This window comes from Piliocolobus tephrosceles, chromosome 4 (assembly GCF_002776525.5).
Source record: "Piliocolobus tephrosceles isolate RC106 chromosome 4, ASM277652v3, whole genome shotgun sequence".
Classification (NCBI taxonomy): domain Eukaryota; kingdom Metazoa; phylum Chordata; class Mammalia; order Primates; family Cercopithecidae; genus Piliocolobus; species Piliocolobus tephrosceles.
Window position 1 is genome coordinate 99,694,602 of NC_045437.1, and position 20,515 is coordinate 99,715,116.

General features: G+C 36.6%; 1 protein-coding gene across 17 annotated transcripts in view; it reads left to right on the forward strand.

Annotated features, from left to right (window-relative positions):
- PAM (peptidylglycine alpha-amidating monooxygenase) overlaps nucleotides 1–20,515 on the forward strand; it is a 304,923-nt gene that overhangs the window by 122,482 nt on the left and 161,926 nt on the right. The window lies entirely within an intron of this gene.

Here is a 20,515-nt window from a genome sequence, read left to right on the forward strand (position 1 = left end):
ACTGTTGCAGATAACATTCCATTTTTCTTTTCTTTTTTATTTTATTTTCAGTACTAGGAAAATAAAGGTATTTGTATTCTACTTATTGGGCAGAATTCCCTTTGCAATTGACATCCAAAAGCTCTAGAGAATACGCATGGGCCTTTTTTCGGGACTAAGAATTGGCATTCATTTATTTGAAGACCTGTGTATGATTGTCTATAAATAACTACCACTGTAAAAATGACTTTCACTCCCTCCTCATCCCCAAATGACCATGCAGATGACTTTTTCAGTTGTTACTCTGCTAGCTTTTAATTTCATAAGCTTTTTATTTAGTATTTAACCACAAAAAGTGTGATGAGATTCAGACTAGTAGAGAAGAACAACAGTTGCTCACTTATGAAGTGTGCCCCTTTTCTCACTTTTAAAAGTGGGTTTTCCCCCTATATTTGCTTGAACTGAATGTATTTCTTTAAAAATATCCACTAATTGGGTTTTCAAGCACTCTTTTCCCGCAAGAATATTATTTTATCAAATAGTCTTTTGTTGTGGTTCATTATTATTGTTATACTTTCTTCTCATTATTTAAGAGTAATAACATTTAAATTACTTAATAATAATGGGCAACTGCAGTGGGGTCAGTAATCTCAGAAAGAGGTCTTAGAGGAATTGATTATAAAAGGACATAGAGGAGTTCCATTTTCAGAAAGTAAAATGTGTTCGTTCATTTTTATAATCTACAGTTATCAAAATAACTCCATGGGGAAAGAACATACATTGTTTAAATAATTGCTTTTTATTTTACACTATCTATATTCACCTTTGCCTCATGCAGTGCACATTTACTGGTTGCCTTTCCAGGCAAATAGCTGGGTGCCTCCTTGCTCCTTCTCTGAGCCCATGGGATTCCCAAGAGCTTCCTCCCCAGGCTCCAGAGATGGAACACATGGACCATGATTGATAATTGACTGTATCCCACCTCCCTTTCCACAATGATTGGTTCGTGTGATTTAGACTATTCAAATCTTAGGACTTTTACTGAGAATGTATTTTTGTGTTGCATGTAAGCAGTAGGCTTGTATGCTAGGGTCTGCTGAGTTCATGAGGGAGCCATGCCTAGAATAAAACTAACACCATAGAGGGCAAGGCAGAGAGATTGAAAGAATGTAGATACTTGGTGACATCACTAATTATGCAGTGTTCAGTTACGTTAGCCCTTCTTGTTTCAATAAAGTTGAGTTGAGTTTTGTCTTACTTGCAACTGAAACTACTGGGTAAGTGATTCAGTTGCTGTGCCTGACAGCTCAGAACCGCTTGTTGAGTATTTCTTCCATTTTTTCCCCATCACTCTACTGACCATGTGCCATGAGTATGTAACTTAGTTCAGCTGACATTCAGATCTTATACTTTGTAAACTTTTATGAGAAATGGTAGACTCTCCATTGAATATGCCCAAGAAGAGGTAGATACAGAATCTTCAGAACCTCTTTCCTTCTGAATTTGGTGTTCCACTGAGGAAGACCAAGAGCTTTGATGCCATACGCACTTTTGAAGAAAGTATTATTTTCTTAAAATGAAGGTAAAACCAAAGTTTTACACAAGTCCTTAAGAGGAATAGAGGTGAAAAAAAAGCAAGAAAGAATAATGAAAAAGTATTAGAGGGAAGAAACAAAAGGTAGAAGGGAAATAAGAAGAGTTGACCAAAAAACAAAATGAAAAAAAGGTCCAAGAAAATAGAATGATCCAGAACAAAAATAAAAGGAAAAAATTCAGGAATAACTAGACTATGAAGATAGAACGTTTAAAAATCCTGAAAGAAAAGAGGATGAAGGAAAATGTAAAAACAAGGAAAGACATTGAGTTAAATGGCAGAGGATTTTTTTTTTTTTTTGATGGCAGACAATCAAGAAGAGCAACAAACTCTAAAAGAAAGAAGGAACAGAGAAACAAGAACTTGAGTTGGGAATTGAGAGACATCATGTTAATTAAAGAAATGTATTCATTCCACAAGATTTTTTAAAAATAAAGTACATCTTAAGTTTTGGCAATAATGAAAGCTACATCAATACGTCTGATGTGTATCCTTTCTTTGGAAAACTTGAGGTTGTTAGGTAGGCTTAGATAGAGAAACAAGCAGATGTAGAACAGAGGTGGAAATAACCTTAGACATAATACAGATAGTGCAACTAACTAATTTTACAGGTGGAATACAAGCCTAGATTAGTGTCTTATCGAGGATATCCAGTCATGTCAGGCCTCTGAGTTGCCAGTCTGCCATACCACAGGACTTTAAAGTGGCAATTAAACATTTCTCCTATTAAACTAGATCCAGTGAGTTAGGAAAAAGTGGTTTATTGTCTGTTGCAATATCAATTTTATAATCAGAATGAGCTCATTCTGTCTCTTCTCTGACTTAAAAAATTTGAAAATAGTTTTCATCTTTTTGTAGAAATGGATAATCAGTGTTTAATCTCTGTTAATCGGTGTTTTTCCAGCCATTGGGAAGATTAGAGACAAGAGTAGACAGCTTTTAAATAGCCTATCATAGAAATAAAGTCAGGATCTGGTGTTCCATGGCACTGGCTTCAAATCCAGCAGAGACATGAAGTGGTGATATCTTGAGACTTCTCTTTTAGCACTGTTTCTTTATTTCTTTATTCCCTTTCTCACCCAGGACCCTCTGGACTTTTGCTGTCACCAACTCTCATATCAAAAAACAAAAGAATTTGATAAACTGCTAGTTCATGGTCATAGTACAGTGATATCAATTTGACATGTTAACTATCCCTTGGGTGTTTGATTTTAAAATAAATAAAGATATAATTACAATGATTTTCCATAAAGTTTATTGCCTAAATCTAACTCAAATCCAGGGGTTAGAACAGAGGTATTAGGGCTAGGCTGACAGCATCTGGCCTCAGCTCTGGCAGTCTCAACTCAGATTTGTTTCTTAACCAGCTAGTTCTGTTCCTTCTTCTGTAGAAAGGATAATAATAGTTTATTATCCTACACTACCAAGGTTGTTCTGAAGACTGAGTGACATGATGTTCAGTTGCCTTGCACATGGTAAGATCTCAGAAAATGTATACTAATATTATTATTATGTGTGTTCAGGGAAATGTGAATGCACCTTGACATTAGAAAGAAATTGCTAACCCTTAGGCTTTCAGCAATGGCTTCATGGAGAAGCTAAGACATTGCAGTAATTGTGAAGGAAACAAAAGTGAACCAAATGAAGAAAATAGAAAATACAAACCTAGGCAAGAGAGGCCGGGCGCGGTGGCTCAAGCCTGTAATCCCAGCACTTTGGGAGGCCGAGACGGGTGGATCACGAGGTCAGGAGATCGAGACCATCCTGGCTAACACGGTGAAACCCCGTCTCTACTAAAAAATACAAAAAAACTAGCCGGGCGACGAGGCGGGCGCCTGTAGTCCCAGCTACTCGGGAGGCTGAGGCAGGAGAATGGCGTGAACCCGGGAGGCGGAGCTTGCAGTGAGTTGAGATCCGGCCACTGCACTCCAGCCTGGGCGGCAGAGCGAGACTCCGTCTCAAAAAAAAAAAAAAAAAAAAAAAACCTAGGCAAGAGAAACCTTGGATAAAGGATAAAGTACGCAAAGAAGTAAATCTTTCAGTATCCTTAAGTATTGGTTGTTTTCATTAAAAATGGCCCTATCATAAGAGAATGAAAGGAACACTGAGAATGTATATGCTTTTCTCAGAAATTATTATACATCTTTATATTGCTTGGAGAAGTTATTAAAAGAAGTCTCATCGGTTTGAAACCTTTTGTTTTTTATATATATGTGTGTGTGTATATATATATGAAGGAAGATATTTAATTTTGTAAAATCATGTATTTTTTGCAAATTTGTTTGCACTTGTAAGTTCTTAAGCTATGTAAGACAATCAGAGGTAATATACAAGTTAAATATAGAATTTTTTTATTAAATTCAGAATACCAATTAAATTAGACTTTGTATGCATGTTACTTAGTTGTTCAGAAGCTTGGCTTTTGTCTAGTTTTGAGGCTACAATAACGTTAGGTTATTTTTAAATTCCATCATTGTGTTAAAAAGATGTACGTATCCTCAGTGCTGAAAACTCAGAGTACAATTAGCAATGGGGCCTACTTGAGGGTGGAGGGTGGAAAGAGGGAGAGGATTAAAAAACTAACTACAGCCTACTAATACTTTTACCTGGGTGATGGAATAATCTGTACACCAAACCCCCATGACACACAATTTACCTGTATAGCAAACCTGTACATGTACTCCTGAACCTAAAATAAAAGTTACAAAAAAGAAAAAATTAGCAAGAAATCCAGAAAAAAAAATGAGACTTTACTGGAATAGTTTTTAGTACTTTAGGGGTTGTGATTTCCTTATCTTCTCTCTGGTTGTTAGTACATAATATTTGTATTTTTTTTAAATTAAAATTTCAAGCTTTCTCTTGGACATGAGAATAAAAGGAAGGGAGACACCCCACACCACCATTTTTCTGTCTCCCCTCATAGGCTGCTTGACTTTCAGTTTAAACCTCACTGCAGAAGGGGAGAAAACCAATAGCCTTTTGGGCCCCAGCTGTAGGATATCTCTTATACCTCTTTTGGAGTAAATGGATCCAAGCTCTTCACGAAGCAGCCGTGCGGTTGTTGGGAAGCACCTAAAGAAGATCACCATCCACCTCCAGGAGCCCCACGGATTTCCTTATCACCTCTGTGTGGTCAGCAGCCACGGTCCAGCCTACCTTCCCTAGTGCTGTGATCTGTCCACCACTATAGGTCCCACCCTCATCTAATTGAATCTGTACAGTAGAAGAAACATAGCAAATGAGGGTTACTTTTTGAGCCAAATACATTTGATTGGGAAGAACTACCTGGAAAGTCTTAAGAATTATGAGATCACATTGGGGCTTGATGGGAAAGGGTGCAGTGACCCGTAAGTGACATCTGCCATGAATGTGAAAGATAAAAGTCACTCCAGTGGCCGGTCTCTAGAAAGAACAACCCTGGGTGAAGATTGATTGCATTAAGTCTTTGTCTTAAAATGAATATGAGTCGTGGCTTTTAGTGTTTCTTTTTCTTCTATTATTTTTCTCCTTTCACAGAAAATAAAACTGGCATGGTGATCTTCCTATTGAAGGAGGCATATTGAGAAACATCCTAGTTCTAGACTAGCATTTACTTTTTATTTAGAAAGACTTATGTAATGTGTATAAAATTACAAGATTTGTGAATAGAGCAACAAAATAAATTAAAATGCTCTATCTCCTCCCTCCCCAAATTGAGAAACTAATATTATCTCCATTTTGCCAATGGGAAAGCTAATAGCAAAGAAAGTAGCCTGATTATTAGAAAGGATGACCACCAAGCCCTTTTTTTGTTTATTTAACTGCCACACATTCATTCTTTTTTCCCTCTCTATTTTGAAAGCTCAGGACTGATGTCACTTAAAACAATACATGTCAAAATCTTAGATTAGATATATTTGTATATTTACTCTACTTTATTGGCAAGCGTCAATTATATGAATTAAGTAGATTACAAAAATGCTAAATGGCTTTTGTAAATGACAAATTAAAGTCACATGTCATTCACTGTCAATTTAAGTTTAAATTATGATGCTTCCTCTTTGTTTTTACTGAAACTTATTTAATGTCCACTTAGGGAAGATATGATTGAACTGTTAACAATGATTTTTTTCTGTGGGGATAATAGAAACATGCCACATATCTGGGTTCAGAACTGCAAGTATGATTATACCTTGACCATTTTTTTTCCTTTCTTTATAAAAAATGAGAAACAGAAGACAGTATTTATTTTCAATCAATTTTGAGTATATTTGAATTAACACGATGCTTGAGAATATTTTAAAATTAGCTGCAGTGCAAAAGACTCCTCATGATCACCTATTTTCTCAATAAGGTTCAGTCCTTTTGTTTTTTATTTTTATTTTTCTAGTAAATATTTTAAAGGAGAAGATATACTGAGTTTTCATTATGTAACACTACTAAATTGGGCACTCTACATACATTGTCTCATTAATTCCGATAAAAAGTCTGTGTTCAAGGCATTATTATCCCCACTTTTTATATTAAAAATTGAAACCAGAAGAGATTAATAACCTGTTCATAGCAAATAACCAGTAAATAAGAGAACAAGGATTTAAATATAGATTTACTTGAATCTGAAACCCATGGCTCATTTTATAATTCTGTGCTGCCAATCTGTTAATGATCTGTCTCCCACAGAATTTTATTATATGTGTTTTTATTTGTGCAGGTGTGTGTATATATATATACACACACATATATTTTATTCTACATACATTGTAAAATATAAGCTCTCTTTCTTTAAGCAAAATATACATTACTGGCTTCATCCTAAATTATTATTATTATTATTTGAGGTAGGATCTCACCGTGTCACCCAGACTGAATGCAATGATACAATCAAAGCTCACTGCTACCTCAACCTCCTGGGCTCAAAGGATCCTCCCATCTCAGCCTCCTGAGTAGCTGGAACTGCAGGCACACACCACCCATACCCAGCTTAATTTTTTTATTTCTTTTAGAGATGGGGTTTTGCTGTGTTTCCCATGGTCTCAAACTCCTGAGATCAAGTGATCCTCCTTCCTCGGTCTCCCAAAGTGCTGGGATTACAGGTATGGGCCACTGTGCCTAGCCCATCCTCAATCCTTGAATAACTTTTTCTTATATATTCTAATGCCTATGGAGAAAGACATGCTACTAATCTGAATACTGGCAAGATATTCTTGGTCACTTGGCTGTTAAAAGTGATTGCAAAGACTCACTTTGCGATCAAGAATTTTTTTTTTTTTTTTTTGTTATTCTTATCTAAATCTAAACTAGAGGTTAGCAGATTCTTTCTTAAAGAAGTGTCATATAGTAAGTATTTTCAACTTGTGAGCCATATAGGTTCTGTTTTGACTGTTGTAGTTAGAAAGCAGCTATAGATACTATGTAAATGAATGGCTTGGCTTTGTTTCAATGGAAAACTGTGTTTACTAGAAGAGGCAGCCAGCCCACAGGCTGTAGTTTCCCAATCCCTGATAGAAACAATTGCATATGCCATTTAGGCTAATAAATGAATTTAACATTTGGCATCTCCTGAACGATGTCTTCTGACTTACAGAATATAAAGAATAAAAATACCAATGCAAAGTTAACGGTGCTTTGATCTTTGTTCCTTAGTTACCTATTCAGTTTTCATGAGTAAATTATTATAAACAAAAGTTCTCTTATTTGGAATATTGTATTTCAGAGCTCTCCACCTCGCTAGATGGCAATTCCTGTGTTATAATTTCTCTTGGCCGAATACACTAGAGTCTTTATTTATGGTTCTTTTCTCCCTCATAGCCTGTAAACAATATGCTAGTAAATCCTGTTCATTTTATCTTCCAAATATATCCAAATTCCAGCCTTTTCTCACAACAGCCATCTTTTCAACTCTGGCCCAAGCACCATCCTCTCTTTCCTGGATTACTACAATATCCCTCCTAACTGACCTACCTTGTACCCGTGCACCCCTGCAATCTGTGCTCCACTCAGCAGCCACAAAGATTCTATTAAAACGGAAGTCAGAACACATTACTCTTCTACTAATACCCTTGAAGAGTTTCCTGCACCACTCACATGTAAAGCCCAAGACTATATACCTCCTTCCAAAGCCCTGCATCTTTCCTGGCCTCCTTTCCCACTTTTGTGTCTCTCATCTCTTATTTCTGTGTTATAAATAGTGCCAAAGATGAAGCTGGACATTCCTAAAGTTGTAGGGACAGATTTTAATCAACAATGGATTTGTACAGAAATAACTGGGCATTTTAAAGGGATAATTAGGGAGTAGGAAAAAGTAGTAAGTAGGGTCTCAGTAGAGTTGAGGAAGGGAAACATTACAAAGGGTTAGTTGGCGTAAACCCGATTGGACCAGCTGTGTTTGCTAGCTGGAAATTATTGAAGCTATGATTCCATCCCACCACAGAGACTGGAAGACAATGGCTCTATTCTCAGGTATTGGCTGGAACAAACGGTAGATTTTTTTGGCAGCCTTGAGTTTTATCAAGCAAGGGCTTTAAGCGGAGCTAGAGTCATCTTAGGGATATGGCATTGAGCTGTTAGAAATTGTTAGTGTTTGTTCAAGTCTTTATAAGCCAAGGTGGAGGCCTAGTCAAGAAGAGGGCTTGGAGGAGCCTGGCTAGGGTTTAGTCAAGGAGATAATATTTGTCAGTCATTATAGATACAAAACAAATCAGCACTCTTTCCAACCACTTGCTGGCTGCAAGACCTTAGGCAAGATACTAAACCATAATATGCTTTAGTTTTCTCATCTGTAATATTGGGATAATAATAGTTCCTATCTGATAGGATTGCAGTTAAGTAAATTAATATGTGTAAAGCCCAATAAATGCTCAGTAAATTTAGTTATTAATATTTCTGTCCTGAACTACATTACAATGGATTAGTTAAGAAATGTTATCAAGTAGCTAATGCAAGGCCCTATGTGATAAATACATTAGAATACTTGAAATAAAGAATTACCGAGGATCAACTTGCTAATAAAGAGAGTAATTGCAACAATATGTTAGTCAGGACTGCAATCATAATTTTCTAGAGCACATTATGGAAACGGGTTAGAATCTACATTTCTCTCTTGCTTTATTCAGAAAATATTTGTGGAGGCAGTAGGATTTGAAGAATGTAGTTCAAGAGGTAGGGAGAAAGACTTGGAAACAAAAGTTTAGAATTCCTGTAAAGCTACCATTCTAGAAATAGGGCTATAAACAGATGAAGTTTTCAGAACCTTTACCTTTATAATGTTGTCTTTAAAAGAAACTAGTAATTATTAAAGGCACAATTTGCTAAGAGAGAGAAAAATTTATACACTATAGTCATAAGATACCATCACTGTCAAACATTTAAAATAAAAATTCAAAGTGGGCTGCATGCAGTGGCTCACACCTGTAATCAGCACTGTGGGAGACTGAGGCAGGAGGATTGCTTGAGGCCAGGAGTTTGAGATCAGCCTGGGCAACATGGAGAGACCCCCATCTCCACAAAAAATGTAGAACAATTAGCTGGGTGTGGTGGTGTGTGTCTATAGTCCTAGCTATTCAGGAGGCTGTGACAGGAGGCTCACTTGAGCCCAGGGAGTTGAAGCTGCAGTGAACTATGATTGTGTCACTGCATTCCAGTCTATATGACAGAGTGAGACCCTTTCTCAAAAAAAAGAAAAAAATTCAGTGAAGGTTAAAATTTCTATATATAATTATAAAGGAATAATCCCTCTATAAGTATTAATACATAAATATCCCTCTGTAGGATATTTGGTGTATCAAATAGATCTCAAAAGGCAAATACATAGTATTTGAATATTTCAGTCAATAGAATAATTTTATATATACAGTCATGTTCTTCATAATGATGTTTCAATCAAATGGACTAAAGATTATAATGAAGCTGAAAAAGTCCTATCACCTAGTAATGTAGCTTTCATGAATTCATTGTGCACATTTTTGTGGTGATGCTGGTGTTAACAAACCTGCTGTACTGCCAGTTATATAAAATTATAGCACATACAATTCTGTTTAGTACGTACTACTTGATAATGATGAAGAACAACTATGTTACTGGCTTATGTATTTACTATACTATACTTTTTATCATTATTTCAGAGTGTACTACTTCTACTTCTTAAAAAAAAAAAAAAAGGGTTTATTGTGAAAGAGCCTCCAGCAGGTCCTTTGGGAGATATTTCAGAAGAAGGCATTGTTGTAGGAGATGACAGCTCCATGCATGTTATTGCCCCTGAACACCTTCCAGGAGGACAGGATGTGGTGGTGGAAGATAGTGATATTAAATAATCTTGACCTGTGCAGACCTGGGCTAAAGTATGTGTTTGTGTCTTAGTTTTTAACAAAAATGTTTAAAGTAAAAAAAAAAAAGAAAAACGCTTATAGAATAAAGACAAAAAGAAAATATTTTAATACAATTATGCAATGTTTGTTTTTTAAGCTAAATTTTATATGAGTCAAAAAGTTTAAAAATTAGTAAGTTTATAAAGTAAAAATTTACAGTAAGCTAAGGTTAATTTATTATTGAACAAAGAAAACTCTTTTTTTTTTTTTTGAAACGGAGCCTCGCTCTGTCGCCCAGGCTGGAGTGCAGTGGAGTGATCTGGGCTCACTGCAAGCTCCACCTACCAGGTTGAAGCCATTCTCCTGCCTCAGCCTCCCAAGTAGCTGGAATTACAGGTGCCCCTCCCACCACCACGCCGTGCTAATTTTTTTGTATTTTTTAGTAGAGACAGGATTTCACCGTGTTAGCCAGGGTGGTCTCAATCTCCTGACCTTGTGATCTGCCCACTTTGGCCTCCCAGAATGCTGGGATTACAGGCGTGAGCCACCATGCCCTGCCAGAAAATTCTTAAATAAATTTGTTGTAGCCTAATGCACAGTGTTTATAAAGTCTACAGTAGTGTATAGTAATGTCCTAGGCCTTCACATTCATTCACCGACTCACCCAGAGAAACTTGCAGTCCTTCAAGTTCCATTCATAGTAAGTACCTGAAATGGTTTGGATTTGTGTCCCTGCCTAAATCTCATGTCAAATTGTAATCCCCAATGTTGGAGGAGGGGCCTGGTAGGAGGTGATTTGATCGTGGGGTCATGGGGGCAGATTTCTAGCTTGCTGTTCTAGTGATAGTAAGTGGGTTCTCATGAAATTTAGTTGTTTAAAAGTGTGTAGCACCTCTCCCTTTGCTCTGTTCTCCTTCTCTGGTCATGTAAGATGTGCCTGCTCCCCTTTTGCCATCTGCCATGATTGTAAATTTCCTGAGGTCTCCCCAGCCATGCTTCCTGTGCAGCCTGCAGAACCGTAAGCCAATTAAACCTCTTTTCTTTATGAATTACCTAGTCTCAGATAGTTCTTTATGGCAATGTGAGAGCGGTGTAATACAGTATCCTATATAAGTTTACCATTTTTACCTTATGTACCATATTTTTACTGTACCTTTTCTATGTTTAGATATGTTTATATATACAAATTTCATTGTGTTACAATTTTTTCCAATATTTAGTGTAGTATCATGCTATACAGGCTTGTAGCCTAGAAGTAATAGGCCATACCATATAATCTAGGTGTATAGTAGATTATATCATCCAGGTTTGGGTAAGTACACTCTATGATGTTTGCACAATGACAAAATTGCCTGACACATTTCTCAGAACGTATCACCATTGTTAAGTGGCCTGTGACTGACTGGGTGCTGTGGCTCGTGTCTGTAGTCCCAGCACTTTTGGAAGCAGAGGAAGGTGGATCATTTGAGCCCATGAGTTCAAGACTAGCCTGGGCAACATAACGAAATTTCATCTCTACAAAAAATACAAAAATTAGCTGGGTGTGGTGGTGTACGCCTACATTCCCAGCTACTTGGGAGACTCGGGTGGGAGGATCCCTTAAGCGTGGGAGGTGGAGGTTGCAGTGAGCCAAGATTGTGCTGCTGCACTCCAGCCTGGGCGACTGAGTGAGAATCTGTCTCAAGGAAAAAAAAAAAAAAAAACAGTGACATATGACTGCATTTAACATGTAGTAAATATAATCTAACATATGCATGTAGACAAAATTTATATTTGGGGAAGAGAATATAAATTCCAAATACGTAGAGAATATTTATAAAAATTACATAGCAGGATATTAACAGATTTTAATTGACTATAATAATTAGAATTTTTGTACTCATGTCCACTCATAATTCAATAAAACTAGAAATAGACCAAGAAATGATGTCATGGAGGACTTAGCTACTTAGAAATTAAGGACCATTTTTCTGCACAATCCCTGAAACAAGGAGAAGATCAAATCTGAAATTTTAAATTGTCTAGAGAGTAATGATTCTTTAGTGTATCCAGGAAGGAAAATACTGGATAATAAAACCCATGAGACCCAGCTAATGAAGTACTCAGAGAAAAAATAATAGCCTTAAATTCCTTTAAATGAAAAATAGAATAAAGTAAAATACAAATATAAAGTCAACTTAAGAAATGAAGATAAATATTAAAATCAATTAAAAAATGAATGATGATAAAAACTAAAAATAATAAATAAGTTTAAAAATGGAAAACATCAACAAAATAAATTATTTCTTTGAAACGTCCTTTAAAATAAAATCATGGCAAGCCCAAGCATTTCTTAAATGCCAAAAATTATGCATTATTAGGAGTTAGGATAAAAGGAATTTTTAGACACTGTTATGTGCAACTGTGTGTCAGTATATTTTATAATCTTGAGGAAATGGATGATTTTCTAGAAAAATAACTGATATTTACATAAGATATTTAAAAACTTAACAGACCACTAACTGTAGAAGAGACTGGAAAATTGAAAAAAAAATTTTATACACACACACACACACACACACACACACACTTCTAAAGATGAGAATTATTTAACCAAAAACACTGAGAAAAATTAAACACGCAAATGGCAGAAAAAGATTAAAATACCAAATATATAAAGAGTTCCTATAGAATTTGGAGAAGACAAGCAGCCCAAAAGAAAAATAAATTAAGAATATGAATGTAACAGAATGACAAAAATTCAATTGTGTGAATAATCAGATAAATTAAGGGAAAAAAGTTACTGTATTTTTTTACCCATTAATTTTGCAAAAATTCAAAAGAGCTATGACATATAGAGCTTTTAAGGATGGGAAGACATGGGACCGTTTCATACGTTGCTGGTGGGAGGGTGCACCGCTACAAGCTTTTTAGGAAAGTTATCTAGAGTTATCTTCTAAAGTAAAACTACTCATATCCTTAAAATTTTGGGAGATCATTCTATAGAATTTTATGAAATAAATGAAAGTCTGAGTTAGAACTACATCTTTTGCCCTAGAAATATTGCCATTGTATATTAAGTGAGAAAAACAAACCTCAGAGTCATGTGCAAAAGTGTGATCCTATCTTTTTTTTTTTTTTTTTTAAATTTCAGTAAGTGTTGGGGGAAATTTGGTGTTTCTTTGGTTACATGAATAAGTTTTTTAGTGGTGATTTCTGAGATTTACATGCACCTATCACCTGAGCAGTGTACACTGTACCCAGTGTGTAGTCTTTTATCCCTCATCCCCCTCCCACCTTTTCCCCCAAAGTCCGTTGTATGGTTCTTATGCCTTTGCATCCTCATAGCTTAACTCCCACTTATGAGTGAGAACATACGTTGTTTGGTTTTACATTCCTGAGTTACTTCACTAGGAATAAAGGTCTCTAGTTCCATCCAGGTTGCTGTGAATGGCATTATTTCATTCCTTTTTATGGCTGAGTAGTGTTCCATCGTGGAATATATACCACATGTTCTTTATCCATTCATTGTTGGATGGGCATTTGGTCTGGTTCCATATTTTTGCAGTTGTGAAGTGTGCAAGTATCTTTTTAGTATAATGACTTCTTTCCCCTGGGTAGATACCCAGCAGTGGGATTGCTGGCTCAAATGGTAGTCCTACTTTTAGTTCTTTAAGGAATCTCCACTCTGTTTTCCATAGTGGTTGTACTAGTTTATATTCCCACCAAGCAGTGTAAAAGTGTTCCCTTTTTACCACATCCACACCAACATCTATTATTTTATAGTTTTTTTTATTGTGGCCATTCTTGCAGGAGTAAGGTGGTATCACATTGTGGTATTGATTTGCATTTCCCTGATTATTAGGGATGTTGAGCATTTTTTCATGTTTGTCATCCATTTGTATATCTTCTTTTGAGAATTATCTAGTCATGTCTTTATCCACTTTTTAATGGGATTGTTTTGTTTTGTTTTTCTTTCTGATTTGTTTGAGTTCCTTGTAGTTTCTGGAAATTAGTCCTTTGTCAAATGTATAGATTGTAAAGATTTTCTCCCATTCTGTGGGTTGTCCATTTACTCTGCTGATTACTTCTTTTGCTGTACAGAAGCCTTTTAGCTTAATTAAGTCCCACCTATTTACCTTTGTTTTTGTTGCAGTTGCTTTTGGGTTCTTAGTCATAAAATCTTTGCCTAGGCCAGTGTCTAGAAGGGTTTTTTTGATGTTATCTTCTAGAATTTTTATGGTTTCAGGTCTTAGATTTAAGTCTTTGATCCATCTTGAGTTGATTTTTGTATAGGGTGAGAGATGAGGATACAGTTTTGATCTTCTACATGCAGCTTGGCAATTATCCCAGTACCATTTGTTGAATAGGGTCCTTTCCCCACTTTATGTTTTTTTTTTTTTTGCTTTGTTGAAGATCAGTTGACTGTAAGTATTTGGCTTTATTTCTGGGTTCTGATTTTGTTCCATTGGCCTATGTGCCTATGTTTATAGTGGTACCATGCTGTTTTGGTGAGTATGGACTCATAGTATTGTTTGAAGTCAGGTAATGTAGTGTCTCCAGATTTGTTCTTTTTGCATAGTCTTGTTTTGGCTATGTGGGCTCTTTTTTGGTTCCTTATGAGTTTTAGGATTGTTTTTTCTGGTTCTGTGAGCAATGATGGTGGTATTTTGATGGGAATTGCATTGAATTTGTAAATTGACAATATGGTCATTTTCACAATATTGATTCTACCCATCCATGAGCATGGGCTGTGTTTCCATTTGTTTGTGTCATCTATGATTTCTTTCAGCAATGTTTTGTAGTTTTACTTCTAGAGGTCTGTAACCTCCTTGGTTAAATATGTTCCTAAGCATTTTATTTTTTTCACAGCTACTGTAAGAGGGGTTGAGTCCTTGATTTGATTCTCAGCTTGATCACTGTTGATGTATAGCAGAGCTACTGATTTGTGTACATTAATTTTGTATCCTGAAACTTTGCTGAATTAATATACCAGGTCTGGCAACTTTTTGGATGAATCTTTAGGATTTTCTAGGTATATGATCATTTCATCAGCAAACAGTGACAGTTTGACTTCCTGATTACCAATTTGAATGCCCTTGATTTCTTTATTTTGTCTAATTGCTCTGGTTAGGACTTCTAGCACTGTGTTGAATAGAAGTGGTGAAAGTGGCCATCCTTGTTTTGTTCCAGTTCTCAAGGGGAATGTGTTCAACTTTTCCCCATTCAGTATAATGTTGGCTGTTGGTTTAATTAATGGGTTTTATTAATTTAAGCTATGTCCCTTTTATGCCGATTATGCTGAGGGTTTTAAACATAAAGGGATGTTGGATTTTGTCAGATGCTTTTTTGTGTCTCTTGAGATGATCACGTTTTTTGCTTTTAATTCTGTTTATATGGTGTATCACATTTATTGACTTGCGGATGTTAAACCATCCCTGCATCCCTGGTATGAAATCCACTTGATTATGGTGGATTATCTTTTTGATATGCTGTTAGCTAGTATTTTGTTGAGGACTTTTCCATCTATGTTCATCAGGGATATTGGTCTGTAGTTTTCTTTTCTTTTCTTTTCTTTTTTTTTCTGTTATTTCCTTTGTCGGTTTTGGTATTAAGGGGATACTGGCTTCATAGAATGATTTAGGGAGGACTTCCTCTTTATCTTTTGGAACAGTGTCAATAAGATTGGTACCAGTTGTCTGAATGTCTGATAGAATTCAGCTGTGAATCCATCTAGTCCTGGACCTTTTTTTGTTGTTATTGGCAATTTTTTTATTACCATTTCAATCTTGCTGCTTGTTATTGGTTGTTCAGAGTTTCTGTTTTTTTCCTGGTTTAATCTAGGTTGTATGTTTCCAGGAATTTATCCATCTCCTCTAGGTTTTCTAGTTTATGTTCATAAAGATGTTCAGAGTAGCCTTGAATGATCTTTTGTATTTCTGTGGTGTCACTTGTAATATCTCCCATTTTGTTTCTAATTGTACTTACTTGGATCTTCTCCCTTCTTGGTTAATCTCGCTAGTGGTCTATCAACTTTATTTATCTGTTGAAAGAACTAGCTTTTTGTCTCATTTATCTTTTGTATGTTATTTTGGTTTCAGTTTCATTTAGTTCTGCTCTGGTCTTTGTTATTTCTTTTCTTCTGCTGGGTTTGGGTTTATTCTTGTTTCTCTAGCTCCATGAGGTGTGACCTTAGATTGTCTATTTGTGCTCCTTCAGATTTTTTGATGTAGGCATTTAATGCTGTGAACTTTCCTCTTAGCATTGCCTTTGCTGTATCCCAGAGGTTTTGATAGGTTGTGTCGCTATTATCGTTCGGTTCAAAGAATTTTTTAATTTCCATGTTGATTTTACTGTTGACCCAATGATAATTCAGGAGCGAGTTATTTAATTTCCATATATTTGTATGATTTAATGATTCCTTTTGGAGTTGGTTTCCAATTTTATTCCACTGTGGTCTGAGAGAGTACTTGATATAATTTTGATTTTCTTAATTTGTTGAGATTTGTTTTGTTGTCTATCATATGGTCTGTCTTGGAGAATGTTCCATGTGCTGATGAATAAAATGTATATTCTGCAGTTGTTGGATATAATGTTCTGTGCATATCTGTTAAGTCCATTTGCTGTAGGGTGTAGTTTAAGCTCATTGTTTCTTTGTTGACTTTCTGTCTTGATGACCTGTCTAGTGCTGTCAGTGGAGTATTGAAATCCCCCACTATTATTGTGTTGCTGTCTATCTCATTTCTTAGATCTAGTAGTAATTGTTTTATAAACTTGGGAGCTCCAGTGTTAGGTGCATATATATCTAGTATTGTGATATTTTCCTGTTAGACTAGTCCTTTTATCATTTTATAATATCCCTCTTTGTCTTTTTTATCTGCTGTTGCTTTAAAGTTTGTTTTGTCTGATATAAGAATATATATTAGTTCTGCTCGTTTTTGGTGTCCATTTGGTTTTTGGTATGGATTATCTTTTTCCACCCCTTTACCTTAAGTTATGTGAGTCCTTATGTGTCAGGTCACTTGGTTGGTGAGTTGTATCCATTCCGCCATTCTGTATCTTTTAAGTGGAGCATTTAGGCTATTCACATTCAATGTTAATATTGAGATATGACATGCTATTCTATTCATCGTGCTGTTTGTTGCCTGAATATCCTGTTGTTGTTTTTCTTCATTGTGTTATTGTTTTAAAGGTCTTGTGAGATTTATGCTTTAAGGAGATTCTATTTTCACATATTTTGAGGATTTGTTTCAAGATTTACAGCTCTTCTTAGCAGTTCTTGTAGTGCTAACTTGGTAGTGGCAAATTCTCTCAGCATTTATTTGTCTGAAAAAGACTGTATCTTTCCTTCATTTGTGAAGCCTAGTTTCTATGGATATAACATTTTTGGCTCAAAATTATTTTGTTTAAGGAGGCTAAAGATAGGGCCCCAATCCCTTCTAGTTTGTAGGGTTTCTGCTGAGAAGTACACTGTTAATCTGATAGGTTTTCCTTTATAGGTTACCTGATGCTTTTGCCTCACAGCTCTTAAGATTCTTTCCTTCGTCTTGACTTTAGATAACCTGATGACTGTGTGCCTAAGTGATGATTTTTTTGCACTGAATTTTCCAGGTGTTCTTTGAGCTTCTTGCATTTGGATGTCTAGATCTCTAGCAAGGCTGGGGAAGTTTTCCTCGATTATTCCTTAAATAAGTTTTTCAAACTTTTAGGTTTCTCTTCTTCCTCAGGAGCACCAATTATTCTTAGGTTTTGTCATTGAACATAATTCTTGGAGACTTCATTCATTTTTAAAAATTCTTTTTTCTTTGTCTTTGTCAGGCTGGGTTAATTTGAAAACTTTGTCTTCATGTTTTAAAGTTCTTTCTGTTATTTGTTCGATTCTGTTGCTAAGACTTTCCAGTCCATTTTATGTTTTTCTGTGTCCTTGATTTCCAGAAGTTGTGATTTCTAAAAAATTTGTTAGCTATAAGGATAAATTGAGATTTTTCCATTCATATCCTGTATCATTTTTTAAGTTGGAATTTACCTTTCTCTGGTGCCTCCTTGATTGGCTTAATAAACGACCTGAACTCTTTTTCTAGCAATTCAGAGATTTTGTCTTGGTTTGAATCCATTGCTGGTGAGCTAGTGTGATCTTTCGGGGTTGTTAAATAAACATGTTTTGTCATATTACCAGAATAGTTTTTCTGGTTCTTTCTCATTTGGGTGGACTATGTTGAGGGAAGATCTGGGGCTCAGGGCTGCTGTTCAGATTCTTTTGTCCCATGGAGGTGCTCCCTTGATGTGGTGCTCCCTCCTTTCCCCTAGGGATAGGGCTCCTGAGAGCCAAACTGCAGTGATTGTCATTTCTCTTCTGGATTTAGCTACCCAGCAGAGCTACCCGGCTCTAGGCTGGTGTCGGCAAGTGTCTGCAAAGAGTCTTGTGGTGTGATTCATCTTCAGGCCTCTTAGCTCCGGATATCAGCACCTGTTCCAATGAAAGTAGCAGGGGAGTGAAGTAGACTCTGTGAGGGTCCTTGGTTGTATTTTTGTTAAGTGCACTGGTTTTGTGTTGGTTGGGCTCCAACCAGGACGTGGCACTTTCAAGAACGTATCATTTGGGGTACTGTAGGGAAGATACAAATTTGCCCAAGGGTCAGGCGGTGGGCAGGGCCATAGAGTTCCCAGTAGATTATGTCATTTGTCTTCCCCTGTCAGGGCAGGTAGAGAGAGACCATCATGTGGGGGCATTGTTAGGCCTGTCAGAGCTCAGATTCTTCTTGGGCAGGCTTGCTGTGGCTGCTGTTGGGGATGGGAGTGTGTTCCTAGGCCAATGGAGTTATGTTCCCAGGGGGATTATGGCTGCCTATGCTGCATCACACAAGTCACCAGGAAAGTAGGGCTAAGCTGGCAGTCACAGGCCTTGCCTAGCTCCCACGCAGCCTGCAGCCTGAAAGGCTGGTCTCGCTCCCACCACCCCTGCCCCTCAACAGCACAGAGTTTATTTCCAGGCAGCTGGTGAGCCGGACTGAGAACTTGCCCCAGGCTACAAGCCTCCCAACTGAGAAAGCAAGCCAACTCACAGTGCTTAGGCTGTCCCAGGGAGGCTGCAGGGGCAGTCCACTTCCTTCAAAGAGTCTGTGGGTTCTCTTGGTCTTTCTGGTATGTTCCTGCAGTAGTTCTTGGAATAGAAGTTCACAGTGTGCGTGTCTGCATGCTGCTCTGTCTGTCCAAGTGGGAGCTGCAAGTTAGTCTTTCCTCCTATCTGCCATTTTCCTCTTTTCTGTAAGTGTGATCCTATATTAATAAAAATAAATAATAACAAAAATCCCAATATATGTGTGTCTGTTTGGTTATATATTTTTAAACTAGCATGGAGGAAGTTGTAAAGAGTCACATCAGCCTGTAAATACTGGTTCCCTTGGAGAGGTAGCAATGGAGGAGGATAACAGAAAATTTGGGGAATATATATCTAAGTTATTTTATCATTGAAAAGATCATTTATTATTTTATAATTGTTAAAAATTAATAAAGAAATAGGCCAGTCGTGGTGGCTCATGCCTGTCATCCCAGCACATTGGGAGACTGAGGTGGGTGGATCATGAGGTCAGGAGTTCAAGATCAGCCTGGCCAAGATGGTGAAACCCCATCTCTACTAACAATATTAAAAAATTAGCCGGGCATGGTGACACGCGCCTGTAATGCCAGCTACTCCGGAGGCTGAGGCCGAGAATTGCTTAAACCTGGAGGGGTGGAGGTTGCAGTGAGCCAAGATCGCGCCACTGCACTCCAGCCTGGGTGACAGAGCGAGACTCCATCTCAAAAAAAAGAAAAGAAATAAACAATATCACCAACAAAAAGGATACAGATAGATAGCATGTGTTTTGATATAAGTCCCTACTTTTAGAAATCTCTAGAGGGGTTTTCCAAACACAGCCTCTAACTGATAAATTTTTAATTCCTATTCCCCTGCTTTGCAACAGTGCTATTAAAAGAGCTTGATTAATTAAAGAATTTAAGAAATTTGGTACACGTTTGGAAACAAATAGATCCAGATTTGTAGAAGGTCATTCTTCTATTATAGTCAGTCTAAAGATATTTGTGGAAGGCAACCATGCATATCTTTTCCACATTAGCAAGAAAAGTGATTCTCTTTGCACTTATTAGCCACCAGAAAAATTCTCTGTTTCACTTATTTTCAGATTTATGTAGTCTGAATTAATATTTCAATAACCCTCTTCAAGAAAAGCATTTGGAACTATTCCACATGAATGTTGCATTCTTTAAGCAAAAGTGCAGAACATACTTTTTCAAGGCACAGATTGCTTTTCATAATGTCTTCTCCTTAATCATGTATAAAGGGACAAATCTGATGTACATATTAGAGAAATGGCTCTGTCTTAGCAGGCAAAAGTCACCTCATTCAACAAAGCTCACAGCAGTTTTAAAGAGGAGGGTATATAAAAATAGCAAGTACATTTCTTTGTACAATGTGTCATACTCCCACCCTCAGCTAATCCAGTATTAAATGAAAACATTTGCCATGGCAACATCGATTTACAAAGGGCAAATGATGTTTCTGAGAGATTGGAGTATTTCCTTTTATAGATTTCAGAAGCACACACAGTTAACACTTTAGCAACCTTGTTTAATAGATAGATAGATAGATAGATAGATAGATAGATAGATAGATAGATAGATA